The 21,826-nt window shown below is 41.4% G+C and overlaps 1 protein-coding gene and 1 non-coding gene across 2 annotated transcripts in view; both read left to right on the top strand.

The window, feature by feature from the left end:
- Positions 1-21,826, top strand: part of LOC126298718 (uncharacterized) — a 199,802-nt gene that overhangs the window by 114,312 nt on the left and 63,664 nt on the right. The gene's annotated exons all lie outside the window — the stretch shown is intronic.
- On the top strand, positions 13,179-13,253 carry Trnat-ugu (transfer RNA threonine (anticodon UGU)). Its single transcript has one exon. It is a non-coding gene; the product is annotated as a tRNA-Thr (tRNA).

Here is a 21,826-nt window from a genome sequence, read left to right as displayed (position 1 = left end):
AATGGAAGAGGATGTAGATGAAGACGAAATGGGAGATACGATACGGCGTGAAGAGTTTGAAAGAGCACTGAAAGACCTGAGTCGAAACAAGGCCCCCGGAGTAGACAACATTCCATTAGAACTACTGACGGCCTTGGGACAACCAGTCCTGACAAAACTCTACCAGCTGGTGAGCAAGATGTATGAGACAGACGAAATACCCTCAGACTTCAAGAAGAATGTAATAATTCCAATCCCAAAGAAAGCAGGTGCTGACAGATGTGAAAATTACCGAACTATCAGTTTAATAAGCCACGGCTGCAAAATACTAACGCGAATTCTTTACAGACGAATGGAAAAACTGGTAGATGCAGACCTCGGGGAGGATCAGTTTGGATTCCGTAGAAATGTTGGAACACGTGAGGCAATACTGACCTTACGACTTATCTTAGAAGAAAGATTAAGAAAAGGCAAACCTACGTTTCTAGCATTTGTAGACTTAGAGAAAGCTTTTGACAATGTTGACTGAAATACTCTTTTTCAAATTCTAAAGGTGGCAGGGCTAAATTCAGGGAGCGAAAGGCTATTTATAATTTGTACAGAAACCAGATGGCAGTCATAAGAGTCGAGGGGCATGAAAGGGAAGCAGTGGTTGGAAAAGGAGTGAGACAGGGTTGTAGCCTCTCCCCGATGTTATTCAATCTGTATATTGAGCAAGCAGTAAAGGAAACAAAAGAAAAATTTGGAGTAGGTATTAAAATTCATGGAGACGAAGTAAAAACTTTGAGGTTCGCCGATGACATTGTAATTCTGTCAGAGACGGCAAAGGACTTGGAAGAGCAGTTGAACGGAATGGACAGTGTCTTGAAAGGAGGATATAAGATGAACATTAACAAAAGCAAAACGAGGATAATGGAATGTAGTCAAATTAAATCGGGTGATGCTGAGGGAATTAGATTAGGAAATGAGACACTTAAAGTAGTAAAGGAGTTTTGCTATTTAGGAAGTAAAATAACTGATGATGGTCGAAGTAGAGAGGATATAAAATGTAGACTGGCAATGGCAAGGAAAGCGTTTCTGAAGAAGAGAAATTTGTTAACATCAAATATAGATTTATGCATCAGGAAGTCGTTTCTGAAAGTATTTGTTTGGAGTGTAGCCATGTATGGAAGTGAAACATGGACGATAACTAGTTTGGACAAGAAGAGAATAGAAGCTTTCGAAATGTGGTGCTACAGAAGAATACTGAAGATAAGGTGGATAGATCACGTAACTAATGAGGAGGTATTGAATAGGATTGGGGAGAAGAGAAGTTTGTGGCACAACTTGACTAGAAGAAGGGATCGGTTGGTAGGACATGTTTTGAGGCATCAAGGGATCACAAATTTAGCATTGGAGGGCAGCGTGGAGGGTAAAAATCGTAGAGGGAGACCGAGAGATGAGTACACTAAGCAGATTCAGAAGGATGTAGGTTGCAGTAGGTACTGAGAGATGAAGCAGCTTGCACAGGATAGAGTAGCATGGAGAGCTGCATCAAACCAGTCTCAGGACTGAAGACAACAAGAACAACAATATTCTAATAAATAGATGTAAATGTAAAATCAATCGGCAAGTTGATTTTTATGAACCCTTTCGCTTGTGAGTTGGTGCCAGTACCAGCTGAACCGTCTGCGACCTCTCCTGTCGTATAGCGATGCGCAAGGTGCTCCTTCCACGCTAGATTCTCCTTACTGTGGCGTGTTCCCCTCTTTGCTCTCATTATGAAAACTTTACAATGATGCGTGCATGGTAGTAGGGTGGCTTTGGCAGTACGAGCGCAGTGTTTATTGTTGCCGTATTTCCGACGATGTCATGCAATGTTGCCAGATTTCTACCTCCACTTGTATGTCGCCATAGGCCAATCATCTGCTGTGTAAAATGGTGGGAAATTCAAAAAAGGCAGGAAATTCAAATTATCCCTGTTGTATAAGTGTAAAACGGCAGGAAATTTAAAGTCCAAGGTGGCAGATCCAGCTAAATTGCCTTAAGTATAAAAACCAAAGTGACAGTAATAGGCTGCTTGTGCTATTGGATTTTCCCCAGTACTATGATGTCACAATCCAAGATGGTGGACCAAGGCATATGGGTATAGTCTTCCTGATTACAAATCATACAGGGTGTTTCAAAAATGACCGGTATATTTGAAACGGCAATACAAACTAAACGAGCAGCGATAGAAATACACCGTTTGTTGCAATATGCTTGGGACAACAGTACATTTTCAGGCAGACAAACTTTCGAAATTACAGTAGTTACAATTGTCAACAGCAGATGGCGCTGCGGTCTGGGAAACTCTATAGTACGATATTTTCCACATATCCACCATGCGTAGCAATAATATGGCGTAGTCTCTGAATGAAATTACCCGAAACCTTTGACAACGTGTCTGGCGGAATGGTTTCACGTGCAGATGAGATGTATTGCTTCAGCTGTTCAATTGTTTCTGGATTCTGGCGGTACACCTGCTCTTTCAAGTGTCCCCACAGAAAGAAGTCACAGGGGTTCATGTCTGGCGAATAGGGAGGCCAATCCACGCCGCCTCCTGTATGTTTCGGATAGCCCAAAGCAATCACACGATCATCGAAATATTCATTCAGGAACTTAAAGACGTCGGCCGTGCGATGTGGCTGGGCACCATCTTGCATAAACCACAAGGTGTTCGCAGTGTCGTCTAAGGCAGTTTGTACCGCCACAAATTCACGAAGAATATCCAGATAGCGTGATGCAGTAATCGTTTCGGATCTGAAAAATAGGCCAATGATTCCTTTGGAAGAAATGGCGGCCCAGGCTAGTACTTTTTGAGGATGCAGGGACGATGGAACTGCAACATGGGGCTTTTTGGTTCCCCATATGCGCCAGTTCTGTTTATTGACGAAGCCGTCCAGGTAAAAATAAGCTTCGTCAGTAAACCAAATGCTGCCCACATGCATATCGCCGTCATCAATCCTGTGCACTATATTGTTAGCGAATGTCTCTTGTGCAGCAATGGTAGCGGCGCTGAGGGGTTGCCGCGTTTTAATTTTGTATGGATAGAGGTGTAAACTCTGGCGCATGAGACGATACGTGGACGTTGGCGTCATTTGGACCGCAGCTGCAACACGGCGAGCGGAAACCCGAGGCCGCTGTTGGATCACCTGCTGCACTAGCTGCGCGCTGCCCTCTGTGGTTGCCGTACGCGGTCGCCCTACCTTTCCAGCACGTGCATCCGTCATGTTCCCAATCCGTTGAAATTTTTCTAACAGATCCTTTATTGTATCGCTTTTCGGTCCTTTGGTTGCATTAAACCTCCGTTGAAAACTTCGTCTTGTTGCAACAACACTGTGTTCTAGGCGGTGGAATTCCAACACCAGAAAAATCCTCTGTTCTAAGGAATAAACCATGTTGCCCACAGCACACTTGCACGTTGTGAACAGCACACGCTTACAGCAGAAAGACGACGTACAGAATGGCGCACCCACAGACTGCGTTGTCTTCTACATCTTTCACATCACTTGCAGCGCCATCTGTTGTTGAAAATTGTAACTATTGTAACTTCGAAAGTTTGTCCGCCTGAAAATGTACTATTGTCCCAAGCATATTGCAACAAACGGTGTATTTCTATCGCTGCTCGTTTAGTTTTTATTGACGTTTCAAATATACCGGTCATTTTTGAAACACCCTGTAGAAGCTATGTATAGAATCTAAGATGGGGTATGGATGCAGCCTGCACGGTTGTCAGATATCTAAGTTTATAATTCTGTCCTGCGTACTAAATGTGGGGGATTAAAAAACGAACTCACCCTAAATTTAAAACTGTGAAGCCCACTGACACAGCTAGGGAGTTTAAACAATTTACGCCACGTGAGTCACACTATCGTTAAAACGCTGTGTTGTTTAAAGAACTACTGTTGTGTGTAGTTGGGTGGGATAGAAATAGCTGCGTCTTTATTTAAACATTTGTTGCATCGGGAGGGCGTCTTTCATGCCACCTGCCATCATCCTCACAACACTGTAAAATGCCTCAGTCGCCCGTATGTAGCCATAGACCGATGGACGTTGAGTCTCAAGTTTAGAAGCTAAGAGCCTACTCATCCTAAGTTAAGAATTGTGGAAAATTCTAAATCCAAGATGGTAGTTCTAATTGCCACCACTAGTACATTGTTTATGATAACACTGCAATCACCGACCCCTCTCCCACAACCCCTCTGACATAACTGTCCATATAACTAAGTTAAAATGGTGGGCAATTTTGAAAATTCAAGAAGCACACTTACCTTTTAGTTCATATTTAAATCGTTGGAAAAGTAAAAACTGTCACAGGTTAGAATGATCTCAGTTGTGCAATGCCGCACACGTAAGCCCTGCAACACAGTTTTATTTCGCGTGTGCTGGAGGGAAATTCAGAAATAAGAGACACACATTTGTTCTCTGGTACATGGACATGTGTACTGCCTCAGGAGCCGAAGGTTCACGTTCTACGCTTTTAAAATTCACAGCCAAGAAATTATTGAGTTAGAGTGATGGTGTCTATTAAGCAGACCGCTTTAGTCAGAAGGCAGCTCACAATTCCGTCAAAAAAATATGTGAAGTTATATGCTCTAGGCATGCATCCACCACATTTGAGAGTTAAACAAGTGACAAGAGGAGCCACGATCGTCAAAAACGTTGAAAATACTGGTTACCGAAAAAGAATTATATGGTACTACAGTAATGGTTCAGCCTAGTTGTGTACGCCATTTCGAAGTAGAAAACAGTCAGCTCTACTAGGCAGAGGAGTCGGCACCATCTGGTGGCGGCTGAGTGACGTGTAAGAGGTACGCTGATCCAGTGACGGTGAACGCTCTGCGAGCAGAGGATTGGTGCAGCAACGGTGAGCAATTGTCGCCAGTTCTCATCAGTGAAGGAAGACATAAGAGTAAATTTATTCGGAGGATCCAGGGAATGGGTTGCAATTTTCAGATAACTGATGGTGCAGTACATCCATTCTATCCGTTCGGCAGCATCACAGAAGATTGCAGTTAGTTAACTGTCAAATATAGATACTGAATGTTTCTGCAGGATTTCTAAATAATTTCTGACTAACACTGGTGCAAGATCACTACATATTGTTTCTAACAATCTACATGTGGACCGTAAATCAAACCACATTGATCATTCCTGTAAGCTGAAACCGATCTACTTTTTGGGCTGGAATAGCATTTGAAGTTATTCTTACCCGATTCCTCACATAAACTGTAATGAACCTCTTGATCATCGGATGTCTCTAGTGGATTTCTAAAGAATTTCTGACGAATGCAGGTGTGGATCCCTTGACAAGTGTGCTTGTGCAGAAAGTCTTTTGCTGTCCAAAGCTGTGGACGGTCATGGTAGCGAGTATCGGGAGATAAGTGATGAAATGGCCGTGTACGTGGACTTCACAAGTCTACTAGGTTGTGGGTCATTGAAATATGTTCGAGTGGTCGAACTTAGAGTTATTTGAGCTATTGGCGACTGCAAGGTCAGAACACCATAGCGACCAGTGATGAGTGTTGTCGAAAGACAAAGTCCCTCTTCCTTCTGGAGAAAACGGTTGACGGAGACTTCGTTTGTCTTTGGAAGTACATGGCCACTCGTTAGCAGTTAACTGTTGTCATATATTACTAACATAAATGTGAGAACGGTTGTCATACATGTCAGTAGAATGGAATCAAACGCGTATAAACCTTACATAAGGCAGAAAAAACATATGGTGTGGTCATGAAACACTCAAATGCTTTTGTCGTTTTGTGTGCTGTATGTGGATTAAGTTTCAGGCATTCTACAACCAGCGTATTTGGAACATTTTAAGTCTTTAGTCGAAGAATATTTAACTAATAGGACACAATGCCTTGTACTGGAAGGCAAATGCCACAAATCCCACTACATATAAACGATTTAACAGACAGTGTTTGCAGCTCTATACGACTGGTGATGTTGCTGTTGTGTAGAGAAAAGTATCATTGTTGAACGATTGTAAGAAACGCGGAAAACTGAGGTCAAAATTTCCTCTGATTGTAATGAAATATGCCAATTTTAAATGTATGACATTGGTTATAACGTGGAGGAAGAACCTGGTAGTATCTAATTACAAGATTAGTAGTTAACATCGTACAGATATTTAGGAGTAATACAACTGAACAGAACAAATAAATAAAATCGGTATTAAGGAAGGCAAGTAGAAGTGTACTGGGAAAATTCAATGCATCTGTAAGCGAAATCGCCTACAAGATGCTAACGACATCTGTAGGGGAGTATTGATTTAGTTCTCAAGCAACTGAGAAGGTGAGTGGGAGTGTTCTGGAAAAATCAAATGTATCCATAAAGAAATAGCACACAAGGCGCCAGTACCAACAATTCTAAAGTATTTTCCAAGTGTCTAGAGCCCTTATCAAGAATGCTTGACAATAGGCATTGATTTCAGACACCCACTACTAGGATTTTAGCTGGTTGGTAGAGCTTCCATACGAATGTGCAACAGAAATGTTCGGAAACTTTAGTGGCATTTCCTGGTAGAATGGTGTAGTTCTCGTGAAATTGTCTTCTGTGAAGGAGTATGGACGTCACAATGGAGTAAAGACGTTACCCATAGGACTGTGCGTCCGACTTGCAGACGTGATGAAAGCGAGGTCACTGCGACGGATAGGCATATACAGACAGCGGCGTTTGTGGTCCGAAGATATTGTGCTAACAGCGTGCACAGGAACAGAACGCTGATTCATCCTGATCTTTAGTAATAACTGTGAAGCAAGTATTGAATCAAATGATCCCACTGGCTGTAAAATATTTTTTAGTAGAAGTCACAACCGGTTTGGGGTCAACTGAAGACGGATCTTCAGGTGGTAGATTACTTTTAACAAGTCACCGCGGAAAGATAATTGCGTTAGAGCCACTACTCGCCATTCTCATCAAATTTTAAACAAATAGCATGCTAAAAGCGGTAGTCCATAGTTAAAATGAAAGAGATAGCAGAACCATGTCACGAGCAGGAAGGTGGTTAAGTGACAGCAGGCGAGGCAGTAGAGACCTACTTCTTTGTCAGGGAAAACAACTGAGAAGGGTCTATTATTTATTATTGATATGAAGGCTGTCGCTAATTTGAGAAACTGGTCAGATGAAACTTACCTATTTATGGCGAAACTCTATATAGCGGGTGACACAAAGACGTACATTATGTATCATCAGACACTGAGTTAAGTGCAAATATTTAGTGAGCTGGCTAACGCACATGTCCAGGGCTATCGTAAACAAAACAGTGTGTGGCTTCTTAGGGAGAAACTCAGTAGTTTGTAACAGAAAAGTGGTGAATCGGTGGAGTCCTTCTCGGATAGGATTAGGAAGATCAATGCACAAACTTATGAGCTAATGCAGAGCACAGAGACCGACAGAATCATCCAGTGTGAGGCGAAGAAGGCTTTTGATGTGTATGGGAGGGGTATTTCTGCTAACATGTCAATAAGAGTCAGGGTGGAGAACCGAAATGATTTGTGTGCTTTAGTAGGATCGCCACATGCAACTTGAAGGCAGAGTGACTGTAGTGTTTTCTCCTCCAATGCAAAGTGTTATAAGTGTGGGCAAATGGGTCACATCTGAAAGCAACTCCACCGGCTAGAATATTGTGAGTGTGGAGAGATGGGACGTAAGGTGCGCGTTTACCAGGGTAAAAAACTGGATAAATAACATCCAAGTAAATATTCCTTAAAATGGGAATGGGGTTGCCATCCATTGGATGGCATCCCCAGTAGGACAGAATACTGTAGAAATGTATGAGGAGATGGAATGCTGCTTGCTAGCACAGTAAACGGTATGCAACATAAAATTTTGGTGGATACAAGTAGACATGTTTGGTCTTCAGTCTCGATCTTGTGGGCACAAAGAGGATGAGGTCTCCTCAATATAGTTTACATAGGGTAGGGGACAATGATGTGACGTCATTGTGGACAATCCTGCTCAGTTTTAGAGTTGGAACAAAGAATTTTTAGTAGCATATGGAAGTGGTGCCACATGTTGGTGATGGGTACCATACGATCCTAGGACTGAACTTTTTGATAAAAATTACACAAAATTGACCTTTCACAGCACACAGTGGAACTCTGTTAAACATATTTCCTTCTCGGGGGGGGGGGGGGGGGGGGGGGGGGAGCAACTACAAGCGTTAAAATGTCGCAAGCTTCACCATCATGAAGGGGTTAGCAAATAAACCGCATCTACATTCTCTAAATATCAGTTCACATAATAGCATACTGCGAGGCACAGGTAAGCCGGTCTGGTTATGGATTAGATTACATACGGACTTACAGAAGGAAGTATTGTGTGTTGCTGAGCCATTGGAACATTATGAGGAACTGGAGAAGTCGCACACCTTTATACACAGAAGTGTAGTATGCGTCAGTGAAATGGATGGAGATTTTATGGTCCTGGTTATTCTTGTGACATGGATGAGGTGAGTCTCCCAATTGGTTTACTGACTGCTAATTTTAATGTCGTAGAGGAGGATGATACAGATAGGTGAAGCGATAATCTTTGCCACAAGCAAACCATAGATGTCACTGTGTAACTTGAGAAAATAAAGCACTTTCAAGCCCAATTAATGTAAGCCTTGTTAAGCCTGTTTACACATTTATTTCATCCAAATTGTCAAATTCCAGTGACGTTACCCATGCACAGGGTACAAATGGGGAGCAACAGTGGTTCTGCAGAGCTGATTCCGGTCATAAAATTAATGATGTCAGTACTTTTCGTGTTCCAGGAAGTGCGTCGATTTCAGCACCCTTTTGTGTCAGTGTTCAGGGAACTGGCGATGTAAACACATTCCAGTGGCAGTGTTTCTGATGCCGCGCCAATAGCAATTGCTATATTCAGGGTCACTGGCCCTCTACCCTCGTTTTGGTCTCAGACAGCTGTGAAAAGTTGTCGTCATCATACCTCCAGCCAATCGGCTTAGGGCTCCACTGCGTTTGCCCAATTTCCTTTCCGATCTATGTTTGCACTCTTCAGTGAGATGATCAGGATATGGATATTTGTTATAAGAAATTATTTTTACTATTATCCTAACTACTTGAGTACCATCATTTGTTGTCGTGAGAGTACCATGAAGCAAAGTTAAAAAAATAGCTCTAAATGTTACAGGGTAAGACACTTGGGCACTATAAATTAACGATATCATAGTTTTTCTCAAAAATTACGGTAAATATTAATATAAAATACTTTGACACCACAGTGTATGTGTATAAATTTATGACCTCATGTAAATTATGTAAATAATATGCTACGTGAACTGTGTGTGTGTGTGTGTGTGTGTGTGTGTGTGTGTGTGTGTGTGTGTGTGTGTGAGTTTTATATCTTAATTAACATCAATTAGAAGCAAAGAATTGAGCTACTGACGTCGCACTCACGTCATACCAGCAACGCACACTATGGTACTGACATCATTATGGCATTGTACCAATGTCCCACATACCTTGCACGCACTTCTCACAACGCTTTGCGTAGATGTGTGTATGCCTGATGTGAAACGTGTCCATTCGTGCAAGAAAAGATGTGTGCAATGCAGATGTAACTCTGCATTGTAAATGAGTAGCTGCCTGATGCTAAGTATGGGTCTTCCCCCACCATTCTTGAGCAGAGGCCAATTACATTGCAGCCTGTGCTCAAAAGTATCCAAACGATATCAATTATTTATCATTCATGCCCTGCTGCTTTCGGCCAGTAGCCACAGCACCCCACTACTCTCATGCAGTTTGCTCTTCATTGTAGGTCTGTGGTGTGTAGTAATAGAATCAGGATGAGCGTATTTGTTACAACAAATTAATTTTATGTTATTATTCTAATTACGTAAGTTTCATCATGCTCTCTTATGAGAAGACCATTAGCAGCAAAGTTAAAAATGGCTGCAAATATTAGAAGGTAAGACACTACGACAGTATAAATTAGTGATGTCATAGTGTATTCTGAAAAAAAGGTGGTAAATATTAACATACGATATTTTGACATAACAGTGTATGATATCATGGTAAATTCTGCAAAAATTTTAGCCCTTTAGGCGAATTGTGTGTGTGTCTGACAGGGTGCTATCCCAACTAAAAATGCTAGCCTTTATCACTATAATTCATGAATATCTTGCCGCGCGGCGTAAGCGCGCAGTCTCAGGCGCTTCGCCACGGTTCGCGCGGCTGCCCCCGTCGGAGGTTCGAGTCCTCCCTCGGGAATGAGTGTGTCTGTTGTCCTTAGTGTAAGTTAGTTTAAGTAGTGTGCAAGCCTAGGGACCGATGACCTCAGCACTTCGGTCCCACAGGAACTTACCAGTAACTAACTAACGGATGAATACCTTCAAGTTCCTAATTAACACAATTATCAGCTAAATATTGGCAATTTTCTGTAATTTTCTATAATTGGAACTGATTGTTAACGTATGTATCAACGCTAAGTATGAGGCTGAAACCACTACTACGAAGAAACACGTCTTGATTTACGTTTAGTGCACATTTACACTAAATTTTCAACTAAACTCGCACTTTTGCAAGCCTCAGCCTGTCTTGAGAAAGCACACATGAAATTCTACCAAGTCGGTGATTGCTGAGGATTCACTGGCTAAGTACCACTCACTGGCTAAGCCCATCTTGTTAGGACTTGCTGATATAAAACTGCAGAGGGACATTCTGTCTACTTGAGTGTGTAATCCAGTAAATACTGAGTATTGCAATGCCATTGCGTAAGTGTTATATTAAAGAAGAAAAGAAACATATTTTTCACCACAATTCCGTCAAAGAACGATATTATCTTATTACGACCGAGTCAAGCAATGTTATTTCATAGGTCTTAAGAAAAAGACATAATGTATCTAATGCAGTCTAATATCTGTTTCTCTATAGTTCCAATTATTTAACGAAGAAATCGAGACACCGTTGCATGTTTTGCGATAGAAATGTAGTCGCCTCCGGATGCTACAATATTCACTGTACCACACCATATCGTGATTTTAGAATTATATTAATACCTTGAGCTGTCGACGGGCGTCGATATATATTAACGGGGACAGGTGAAAATGTGTGCCCCGACCGGGACTCGAACATGGGATCCCCTGCTTATATGGCAGACGCTCTATCCATCTTTTTTTTGTCTTATTTTGTTCGTTTTCGTTCGTTGTATCTGCTCGTGGCGGACGTCACAAGACCCCGTTTCAGTTCGTCGTTGATCTATTAACCAAGTTTTTTTTTTAATTTAGAGTGCAACTAACCCTCTGACCGAACACGATCCATCTGAGCCACCAAAGGCACAGAAAGATCGTGCGACTGGAGGGATAATCTCGCGCACGTCTCCCGCCAGACCCACATTCTCACCTTGTTTGTCGACACACTAAATTCGTAGTGTCCCACCCCAACACACTCATTACTCGTGGAAGACATTCTTACCAAGTCCCGTAAGATCTCGGGGAATGTCTGCATCCGCACAGAAGGTCATGGCCGGTAATGCCAAAACTGCACTACTGACTATTCAAATTGTAACACCAACAAGAAATGCAGATGATAAACGAGTATTCATTGGACAAATATGTTATACTAGAACTGACATGTGATTACATTTTCACCCAATTTGGGTGCATAGATCCTGAGAAATCAGTACGCAGAACAACCACCTCTGGCCGTAATAACGGCCTCGATACGCCTGGGCATTGAGTCAAACAGAGCTTGGATGGCGTGTAAAGGTACAGCTGCCCATGCGGCTTCAACACGATACCACAGTTCATCAAGAGTAGTGACTGGCGTATTGTGACGAGCCAGTTGCTCGGCCTCCATTGACCAGACGTTTTCAATTGGGGAGAGATCTGGAGAATGTGCTGGCCAGAGCAGTAGTCGAACATTTTTTGTATCCAGAATGGCCCGTACAGGACGTGCAACATGCGGTCGTGCACAATCCTGCTAAAATGTAGGGTTTCGCAGGGATCGAATGAAGGGTAGAGCCACGGGTCATGACACAACTGAAATGTAACGTCCACTGTTCAAAGTGCCGTCAATGCGAACAAGAGATGACCGAGACGTGTAAGCAATGGCACCCCATATCATCACGCCGGGCGATACGCCAGTATGGCGGTAATGAATGCACGCTTCCAATGTGCGTTCACCGCGATGTCACCAAACACGGATGTGACCATCATGATGCTGTAAAGAGAACCTGGATTCATCCGAAAAAATGACGTTTCGCTATTCGTGTACCCACGTTCGTCGTTGGGTACACCATCGCAGATGCAGCGTCAAGGGTAACCGCAGCCATTGCCTCCGAGCTGATTGTCCATGCTGCTGCAAATGTCATCGAACTGTTCGTGCAGGTGGTTGTTGTTTTGCAAACGTCCCCATCTGTTGACTCAGGGATCGAGACGTGGCTGCACGATCCGTTACAGCCATGCGGATAAGATGCCTGTCATACCGACTGCTAGTGATATGAGGCCGTTGGGATCCAGCAGAGCGTTCCGTATCACTCTCCTGAATCCACCGATTCCATATTCTGCTAACAGTCATTGGATCTCGACCAACGCGAGCAGCAATGTCCCGATACGATAAACCACAATTACGATGGGCTACAATCCGACCTTTATCAAATTCGGAAACGTGATGGTACGCATTTTTCCTCCTTACACAAGGCATCACAACAACGTTTCACCAGGCAACGCTGGTCAACTGCTGTTTGTTTATGAGAAATCGGTTGGAAACTTTCCTCATGTTATCACGTTGTAGGTGTAGGCACCGGCGCCAACCTTGTGTCAATGCTCTGAAAAGATAATCATTTGCGTATCACAGCATCTTCTTCCTGTCGGCTAAATTTCGCGTCGGCAGCACATCATCTTCGTGGTGCAGCAATTTTAATGGCCAGTTGTGTATATACTTATATGTCGGACATGTCCGAAAGAACAGACACCACATCCATATAAGTATATAGTCCTGGCATTACCGGCCATGACCTTCTTCTTCTGTGCGGATGCACACATATTCCGCGAACTCTTACGGGACTTGGTAAGAATGACTTCCACGAGTAATTAGTGTGTGTGTGGGGGGGGGGGGGGGGGGGGAGGGGGGGGACACTATGAATGTAGTGTGTGGACAAACAAGATGAGGATGTGGGTCTCGCGGAAGACGTGCGCGAGATAGTCCCTGCAGTCCCATATTGTCTGTGCCCTCGATGGCTCAGATGGATAGAGCGTCTGCCATGTAAGCAGGAGATCCCGGGTTCGAGTCCCGATCGGGGCACACATTTCCACCTGGCCCCGTATATAAATATCAACGCCCATTGACAGCTGAAGGTGTTAATATAATTCTAATTTCGTTCTCGACGGCTGCAGGTCATCAATGGTGTTGTTCTCTCGGACATGTCCTAAAGAACAGGCACCATATCCATATAAGTATATCATGAACTGGAGATGTCATCAGCTGCATGGTTCACAAGGAACCACCCTCAGCATGATATCTTCTGACCTGGCGTTCCGTTAGAGAGTACTCTTCAAGACCTTACATCAGTCATACCGCACAGTCAACGGTACTGCTTAAATGTATAGAAAAAGTGCTATTGGTAAAAAATCTCTTGCCAACGTATGACAATCTCAATGTAGATCTTTCTCCCACTGTAAGTGGGTGACAACGAAATACTTTCACATGTTGAGAAGACAGGTGGTGATTGAAATTTCATGTAAAGATCCTGCTGCAACAAAAAACGCATTTATTTTAATGATTGCTGCTCTAGTTCATGTATCATGTCCATGACACTCTTTCCCCTATTTCGCAATACCACAAAACGAGGTAATCTCTTTGTAACTTTTTCGAAATCCTCTGCAAATCCTATCTGATGCGGATTCCACAGAGCACAGCAGTACTCCATAGGACGGCGGTATGACCGCGCCGTTTTAGGCGCCATGTTACGGATTGGCGGTCCCTCCCGCCGGAGGTTAGAGTCCTCTCTCGAGCATGGATCTGTGTGTTCTTCGTAGCGTAATTTAATTTAAGTAGTGTGTAAGTCTAGTGACCGATGGCTTCATCAGTTTGATCCCTTAGGAATTCACAAGCATTTGAACATTTTTTTAAGTGTAGTGTAAGCAGTCTATTTACCAAACCCGTTGTATTTTTTTCTGTCAATAAATCGCAGTACTTGGTTTGCTTTCCCCACAAAATTATCCGTGTTACCGTTCCACCTTGAGTTATTCGTAATCGTATCTCTAGATAAGTATAATCCTTAAGTATTATGACAGAGTTCCCAGATACCTGATATGGACATCCAACCATCTCTTCATCAATGTCAGCTGGTTTTCAATAATTTACTGTAGACCTCCTCCATGGACTTCTCCTGCTGTACACTTTCCCTTGTACATTATCATATTTTGAGGTACAACTGTGGATCTGCTTGGAACATGATGATGTAACAAAAATTCATCAGTAAATAGCCTGCAGATATGGATTCATAATATTACTTACTGTTGTAAGGAAATGGATGTTACGTGATGTAAACTTCTTTCCTCGCACTGTGACTATTAATACAGTGTTTGACAGTGTAATAAACCGGTAGTGGCGCTGGACTTCAGAAACTTGTCACCAGTCTTACCACTAAACAAGAAGTTTCAGGTCATTAATGCTAAAAAAGTAAACACAATATGGATGTGCCATACTTGGGGAACCGAGGGCTGAAAAGTGTTTCTAAGCTCACACTTTTTCGAGATGGGTGAGGAGGAATTATTGTTCTTGAATAATGGGTATGTGTCACTGTTTTATAGTGAAAGAGTAAATGGTGTGAACACCACAGGTTTTATTAGTACGTGTAAAAGTTTTTTCTGTTATGTAAAAATGTGAAATATATATTATCTGTAAATATATGTGAAGGTAGTATCCGTTCCCGAAAGAACACATACCATTGATGACCGTGCAGCTTCTCTAGAATGAAATGATAATTAAACTGACACGCTAGCTGCAAACAGGCGTTGATATTGGGGACATGTTGAAAATGGAAAATGTGTGCCCCAACCGGAACTCGACCCGGGATCTCCTGCTTACATGGCAGACGCTCTATCCATCTGAGCCAGGGAGGGGACAGAGGATAGTGCGCCTGCAGGGTGCACAGGGAGCGTGCAAGGGATAAGTCCCTGCAGGCGCACTATCCTCCGTGCCCTCGCTGACTCAGATGGATAGAGCGTTCACCATGTAAGCAGGATGTCACGGGTTCGAGTCCCGGTCGGGGCACACATTTTCAACATGTCCTCAATGATGTATATAAACGCCTGTTTGCAGCTAGGGTGTCGATTTAACTATCATTTCATTAACTATAAATTTTTTCTTTCTCGGTTTTATTTTATCCACATTCCCTCCATTTCGTGTATTAAGCTTACTGAGACTATCATTGTCACCTGAACTGACATATTGGAAACTTACATCTTTAGAGTATTGATAAGAAGAAATTTTGAAGGTGTCATTAATGGCCACTGTATCTATGCATATGCAGTAAGTGCATTTACTACAATACAATGTACTACCATGTGAACAGGCACACTTGTTAGACATACCGATGTTAATGTCAACTGAGAATCTTATAATATCTTTATAACTAATTTACGGTGTGAGTCTCATTGCGGTTTCAGGATAGTAAGTGGAGTTTAATGTGCTGTTAACATCTGACTTGATTCTGAAGATCACAGAAGCACAGTCACTGAATACACAATACTGTGTACCTATAACCCAGGGGATTCTCAAGAGCAATAAATGAGGTACTGTTTGACGAATGCTAGACATTTGTTTGAAACAGCATGGTACGTTAACACATGCAACAGTCATATCATCATATTTCGTAAAACAGGAATTAGTGTGTCGTCACAAATTCTTCCCTTATTTTTTATTGAACTGCAAAATGGATTCTCAATTAAGTGATTATAAAGCACAGCGGAATGAAATAATATCGCAACACTGGAGAAGGACGACATGTGAACACCCTAACGTAATTCTTGCCGTACCCGCATTGCAATGGTACTATCCCAAAAAAGCCACTGGGATTAACATCACGCAGTTAATGTTTTCTTCATATGTGTACGGCAAACACTGTAGTTACAAACTAAAGCTTAACACACAAAATAGTGTAATAAGATCAGCCGTATGCTGCAAGACGTTAAACTACCTCTTATAAAACAATGTCTCGATTTCGTCGGTAAATAATTAAAACTATACAAAGACGTAATAGTTTTCATCAGATACAGCGGTTGTTTCTGTTAAGAGCTGCGATGTGACATTGCTTTTAGGACTCAACCATATTTCGGTAATATCCTTGTTAGACGAAATTATGGTGAAAAATATGTCTCTCGAGCTAATTTGATATAACATGAAGTGGCATTTACTGGTTTAGACACAGCAGTAGCATTGCATGTCGGCAAATGCTAACGCGTTGGGGCTCGCAAAAAGTACTTCGCCAGTGAGTCAGTACTTCAGCAATCACTGACTCGGTAGAAATTTATGTGTGCTTTCTCAAGACAGGCTGATTCTTTCAAAAATGCCAATTTAGTTCAAAATTTAATGTAAATGTGCACAAAAGGTAGTTCAAGACATGTTTCTTCAGTGGTTTCAGCGTTATACTTAGAGTGGATACTTGTGTTAAAAATCAGCTTTAAGCATAGAAAATTACAGAAAATGTCCAGTACTTTTCTGCTAATTGTGTTATTTAAGAACTTGATAGTACCCATCAATTTTGGTGATACTGGCTAGCATTTTTTGTTGGGATAGCACCCTGTCAGAGACACACACACACACACACACAATTCGCCTAGAGGGCTAACATTTTTGCAGAATTTACCATGACATCTTACACTGTTATGGCAACGTATCATATTTTAATATTTACCACCATTTTACAGAATATGCTATGACATCTCTAATTTATACTGTCTATACACTGTCAAAGTATCTTAGTTTGTAGGATTTTCTGCTAATGGTCTTCTCATTAGAGAGAATGATGAAACTTACATAAATAGAATAATAACATAAAATTAATTTGTTATAACAAATACGCTCATCCTGATTCTGTTACTACACACCACAGACCTACAATGAAGAGCAAACTGCATGAGAGTAGTGACGTCCTGTGGTTGTTGGCCGAGAGCAGCAGCACATGGCTGATAAATAATTTAAATCGTACAGATACTTTGGAACATGGGCTATGTACAATTGGCTCTTGCTCGAGACTGCTGGGGAGAAGTGCATCTGGTAAATAATTACTTACAATATGCAGTTACATCTGCATTACACATCATTTTCTCAGTGAGACATCATAATGATGCTGATACAACGTGCATGAGATATTGCTACAATGTGCGTGTGACGTCAATAATCCAACACTTTATTTCTAATTGTGTTAATTAAGATACAAAATGTGATGGCAGTCGTTAATTATGGTACTAATGGAGAGAATTCTTTGGCGTTATAGCTCTCAGGCACATACACAAATACACTACACCTAGGGGACTGACATTTTTGCATAATGTACAATGGCGGCACTAATTTATAGACGCACAGTCTTATAACAAAGTATCTTTTGTTAAAATATACCACCATTTTCCATAATATACCATGATGTCATTATTTATAATGTCAAAGTATCTTCCATTAATATTTACTGCCATTTTGTAGAATATGCTAGGACCTCTATAATTTATACTGCGAAAGTTTCTTCCCTTGCAATATTTGCAGTCATTTTTTTAGCCCCGCTGCTAATGGTCTTCTCACTACAGCGAATAACGAAACTTGGTTAATTGAGATAATAATAAAATTAATTTGTTAGGACAAATATCCACTGCCTCATCCTCCCACTATAGAGCATAGATCTAGAATGAAGAGCAAATTGCCTGAAATCAGTGAAGCTGCAAGGCATTTGGCTGGGAGCATGATGGCATTGACGTTTCGCAACTGGCTGAGAGGAAAACAGGTGGGGGAGGGGTGGGGGAGTGACCTTGAATATAACAAGCACAGTTTCCTCAGCACCAGATCACTGGAATGTGCTGAATTCGCTAGTCCCTGGTTCGCTGACACCAAAAGTGCTGACATCAGTGACTTTCGGACCAGAGCAGACCCTCCACAGTTACTAACAACACTCTGGTAACTCATTTACCTATAAAGACTTTTTAGTTTGGTATATTTTGGAAGGGTTTTTTGTTGGTGTAACTGCAAGTAATATAGATTAAACTTCTTCCACTGGATTTGTAAATTTGTTGTCAGTTTTTGGGCACTCAAGTAATGTGATCAGAGCCAAGACTGAATGGTGTCTTTTACATCACGGTGTCTAACTCTAATGTTCTTTTTTCTGCTGAAGTAAACACACTAGGTGGCTTTGCACGCAACTCATCACCTCAAATATCGAGAGCAGCAGTGTCAAGAGGGCATTCTCTCTACAGTACTTTACCCAAGTAATAAATCAAATGTTTTATTAAAGTCATAATTGGGACAAGGAACACATTAAAATGAAAAAAGCAAATTAAAATATTTTATATACATTTTCATTCATTAATGGCAAGCTATTCAGATCGATACATCCTTCGCTAATAATAAAAAAACTAATAGTTTATCGAAACCAATACTCATGAGAAGCGTGAGAAATGTGTATAATAGCAAATAAAAGAACTAGCTGGAAGTGGAAAGAATATTAGGAAAGCGGTTATATCACATGAGTAGGGGATATTTCCATGCCCATATTTCAGAGGTGAAATAGATAATATGTGGTTCTTGGCCAATATATGTGCTTATTCAATAATTGGTTGCCATGCACTCGTGGAGTTTTAATATCCTGGAAATCTAAAACTTTTTGCAAGGAGACTGAAGGACATTGGACTTTATAGTTGGTGCACTGCTGTGAGGTAGTATTTGACTGATTATCAAAAGATATATGGCATGGTCCCTTGGCACATCATATGTATATTTACTTTGACTGGTTTAGCCATTATTTTTGTTTTAACAGTCTACCCATCCCATCCACCTTCGTTTTGGACGATCGCTCGAAGATGCTCGGGCACTGATAATGTTCAAATCCGAAACATATTTTACCATGTATTCTCTGTATCTAATCATAGACCGTCAACATTTGTTGCTCCAGATGGTGGCGACATTGTTATCTCTGCCCTCATGGTTCACTAAGGATTCAGGTCTGGTTACTTTGGTATGAAAAGAAAAAGTTATACCCTTCACTGGCGTTGGAACCATTTCTAGATGGTTCTGTAAATAAATTATCGCGTATTAATTTCGAAATAATATATTTCTGACTAATGTGATGAATTTAATTTGTGTACAGTGAGAAAGTTCGCCACTTGCAATGGCTCTGTCATGCAAGCCAGGGGTTTAAAAATCGTATTAGGAAAAAGAGTTTCAGATTCCATTAGACTTTGTTGAATGCAGTAGACAACTATGAATGAGACTATGATCTTGTAAAGAAATTATCCTCTATTAATTCTGAAATACTATATCTCTGACTAATCTAGAATCTTTATAATAAAACTTCAGAGGGCCCCATGAAAAACGAGTGATCGTAGGATAATGAAATTTCGTGAAGACATCTTTAAGAACACGCGGAATAGAAATAACGAATAAACTAATGAAGTCACATTTTAATTTCCATATGAGACGCTTACATATGTTAATTGCGTACCATATTTAAGTGCGAGGTTACAAACGTTGCTCAGTGCCACGACCATCTGCATCCATGACAGCCTGGAACCGCACTAGAGGTGCCATTTCAAAATAAATTGTTCGCAGCACTTTTAAAGCGGTAGACCATGGAACGTTCAGCTGTCGTGACTCAGCTCGTGCACTGCTTGAGTATCGCACATTACGTCCAGAATTCTCAGTCATGGCAACAGTAACTTCTTCAACAATTTTGGGCGCAACTGGCCGTCAGCCTCTCCCAAAAGCAATTCCCAAATCGCAAATTAATTCGAACTTCCAGATCATGTTCTTCAATCCCTTCAATCTTCAATCAATGTTGCTCTCCATATTCCTTTAAGGCGTCGATACTCGCGAAGAGTAACAGCACTATTGCTTTTGTCTTGATAAAACAGTATTACAAGTAAAGCCCTGATCACTACGTCCACACCCTTGTTGACTGTAAGCATCTGTAATGCATATTGATGCTTGTGTTTCAACCCTACGTCGCCATACCAGTACCGGGGCCTAACGGCAAGAAATGCCACTAACACTACTAACACGTTCGGGAAATTCCCCGTGCACTGCGCGTTTGCACACCACTAGTCGACCCAGCCTGCAGTGCTGTGGGCACACCTTCGACAAACTTCGGATCAAATTCTTTCCTCCATCTGCCACATTGCACTAAAAACAAAAAACAAAAAAACTGTCTTTTCGAATTTTATAATAATTTTCTCCAGACCCATTGCAGACATCGGACCAATTATTTTTTCGTATCCTCGAGTGTCCGGAAGTTCAGCTGGGCTACTGGCGCACAGTCACCGTTCTGGGAAAAGAGCTTTACCAGCAGCGCGCGATCCTTCATGGAGACAGGCTTGTTGGGCATCTGAGACTCAAACTGAGAAACGGCCGTGTGCCACGCATCTGCGATACGGGCCCCAGGTATGGGATATTGGCGAACATTTTCTCTTCTTTCACAGTGTGGCCATTCGTTGTCTGACTTTTGTCTGCTTGTCTGTTTAAATTGTCAGTTACTTTGGCTGTGTAGCCATTGCTAATGGCAATGCTCTATGTTGTCTCTATCTCATTCTTGTGAGTGTTTTCTTCTAAATCAATGGAGCGTACTCTGTGTGGCATGGACCTAAATGAAACATGCTTCTGTGTGGTGGGAAGGCATGATGAGTCGTCCAGTGTCATATGACAAAAAATTGCTAATCTTTTAAGAAAAACATATGTAACAGTTGCATTCTCAACTAATAAGAAGTTAGGAAACTTACTCGTCCATAAAATAAAATCAAATAAGCAAACATACAACAGCAGCGTAGTGTACAAAGTATGATGACACAGTTGTCCAGCCTACTGTGTAGGGAAAACAGGCAGAAACTTAAAAACCCGTTAGCTAGAACACGTAAATGCTTTCAGGCTTAACCACTTCGAAAAATCAGTAATTGCACAACATATTTTGGAAACGAAACATGTCATCAACAGTCTAGAAAACAATGGTAGTACTACATAACGAAGCCGACGGTAAAACCCTAAATCTGTTAGAGCAGCTGGAGATATACCTCCACAAAATCAAAAAACCATAATATGTTAAATGAACAAACAGATTTCGCAAGCCATATTTACTGCAATCATTTTAAAAATCTATTCTAAAGTTATTTCTTGTATATGTCAATTGTTTAATAGTTATATCTTTAGCACTAAGAATAAATTCATCCTTGACAACACCATGTACAAAAACATCTGTGAAGTTTTTACAATCATGCGTTTGCAAATGTGCCTCTTGAATGAGGGGACATGTACGAAAACGATGTATAAAAGACTGTTTGCTGGTGCTAAAATGTTAAAAACGCTTTTTTTTATTATGTGGTAAGTTTTACACTGTTAATCTTTTGTACTATTTCGCACAATTTTCCGCGTTTGACTTACGAAATTCACAACCTAACATTAAACCTTTTCGTGACAGGAATATGCAGTTCACCTCATTCAAGAGAAGAAACAAAGCATGTATTAAGACAAATTAGACCTAATGATGGACCCACATGCCCCTAAATACAGCATGCACTTATTAAAACACGAAAAATTGTGACTGAAGGCGTTTTTTAATTCATACCTTCAGTGCAGAGTTATTTGCCTAGTGTTGTTGGCGAAAGTGATTTTACTTCAGGTTA

The sequence above is a fragment of the Schistocerca gregaria genome, chromosome X (assembly GCF_023897955.1).
Source record: "Schistocerca gregaria isolate iqSchGreg1 chromosome X, iqSchGreg1.2, whole genome shotgun sequence".
Classification (NCBI taxonomy): domain Eukaryota; kingdom Metazoa; phylum Arthropoda; class Insecta; order Orthoptera; family Acrididae; genus Schistocerca; species Schistocerca gregaria.
This window is presented reverse-complemented; position numbering and strand designations above follow the sequence as displayed.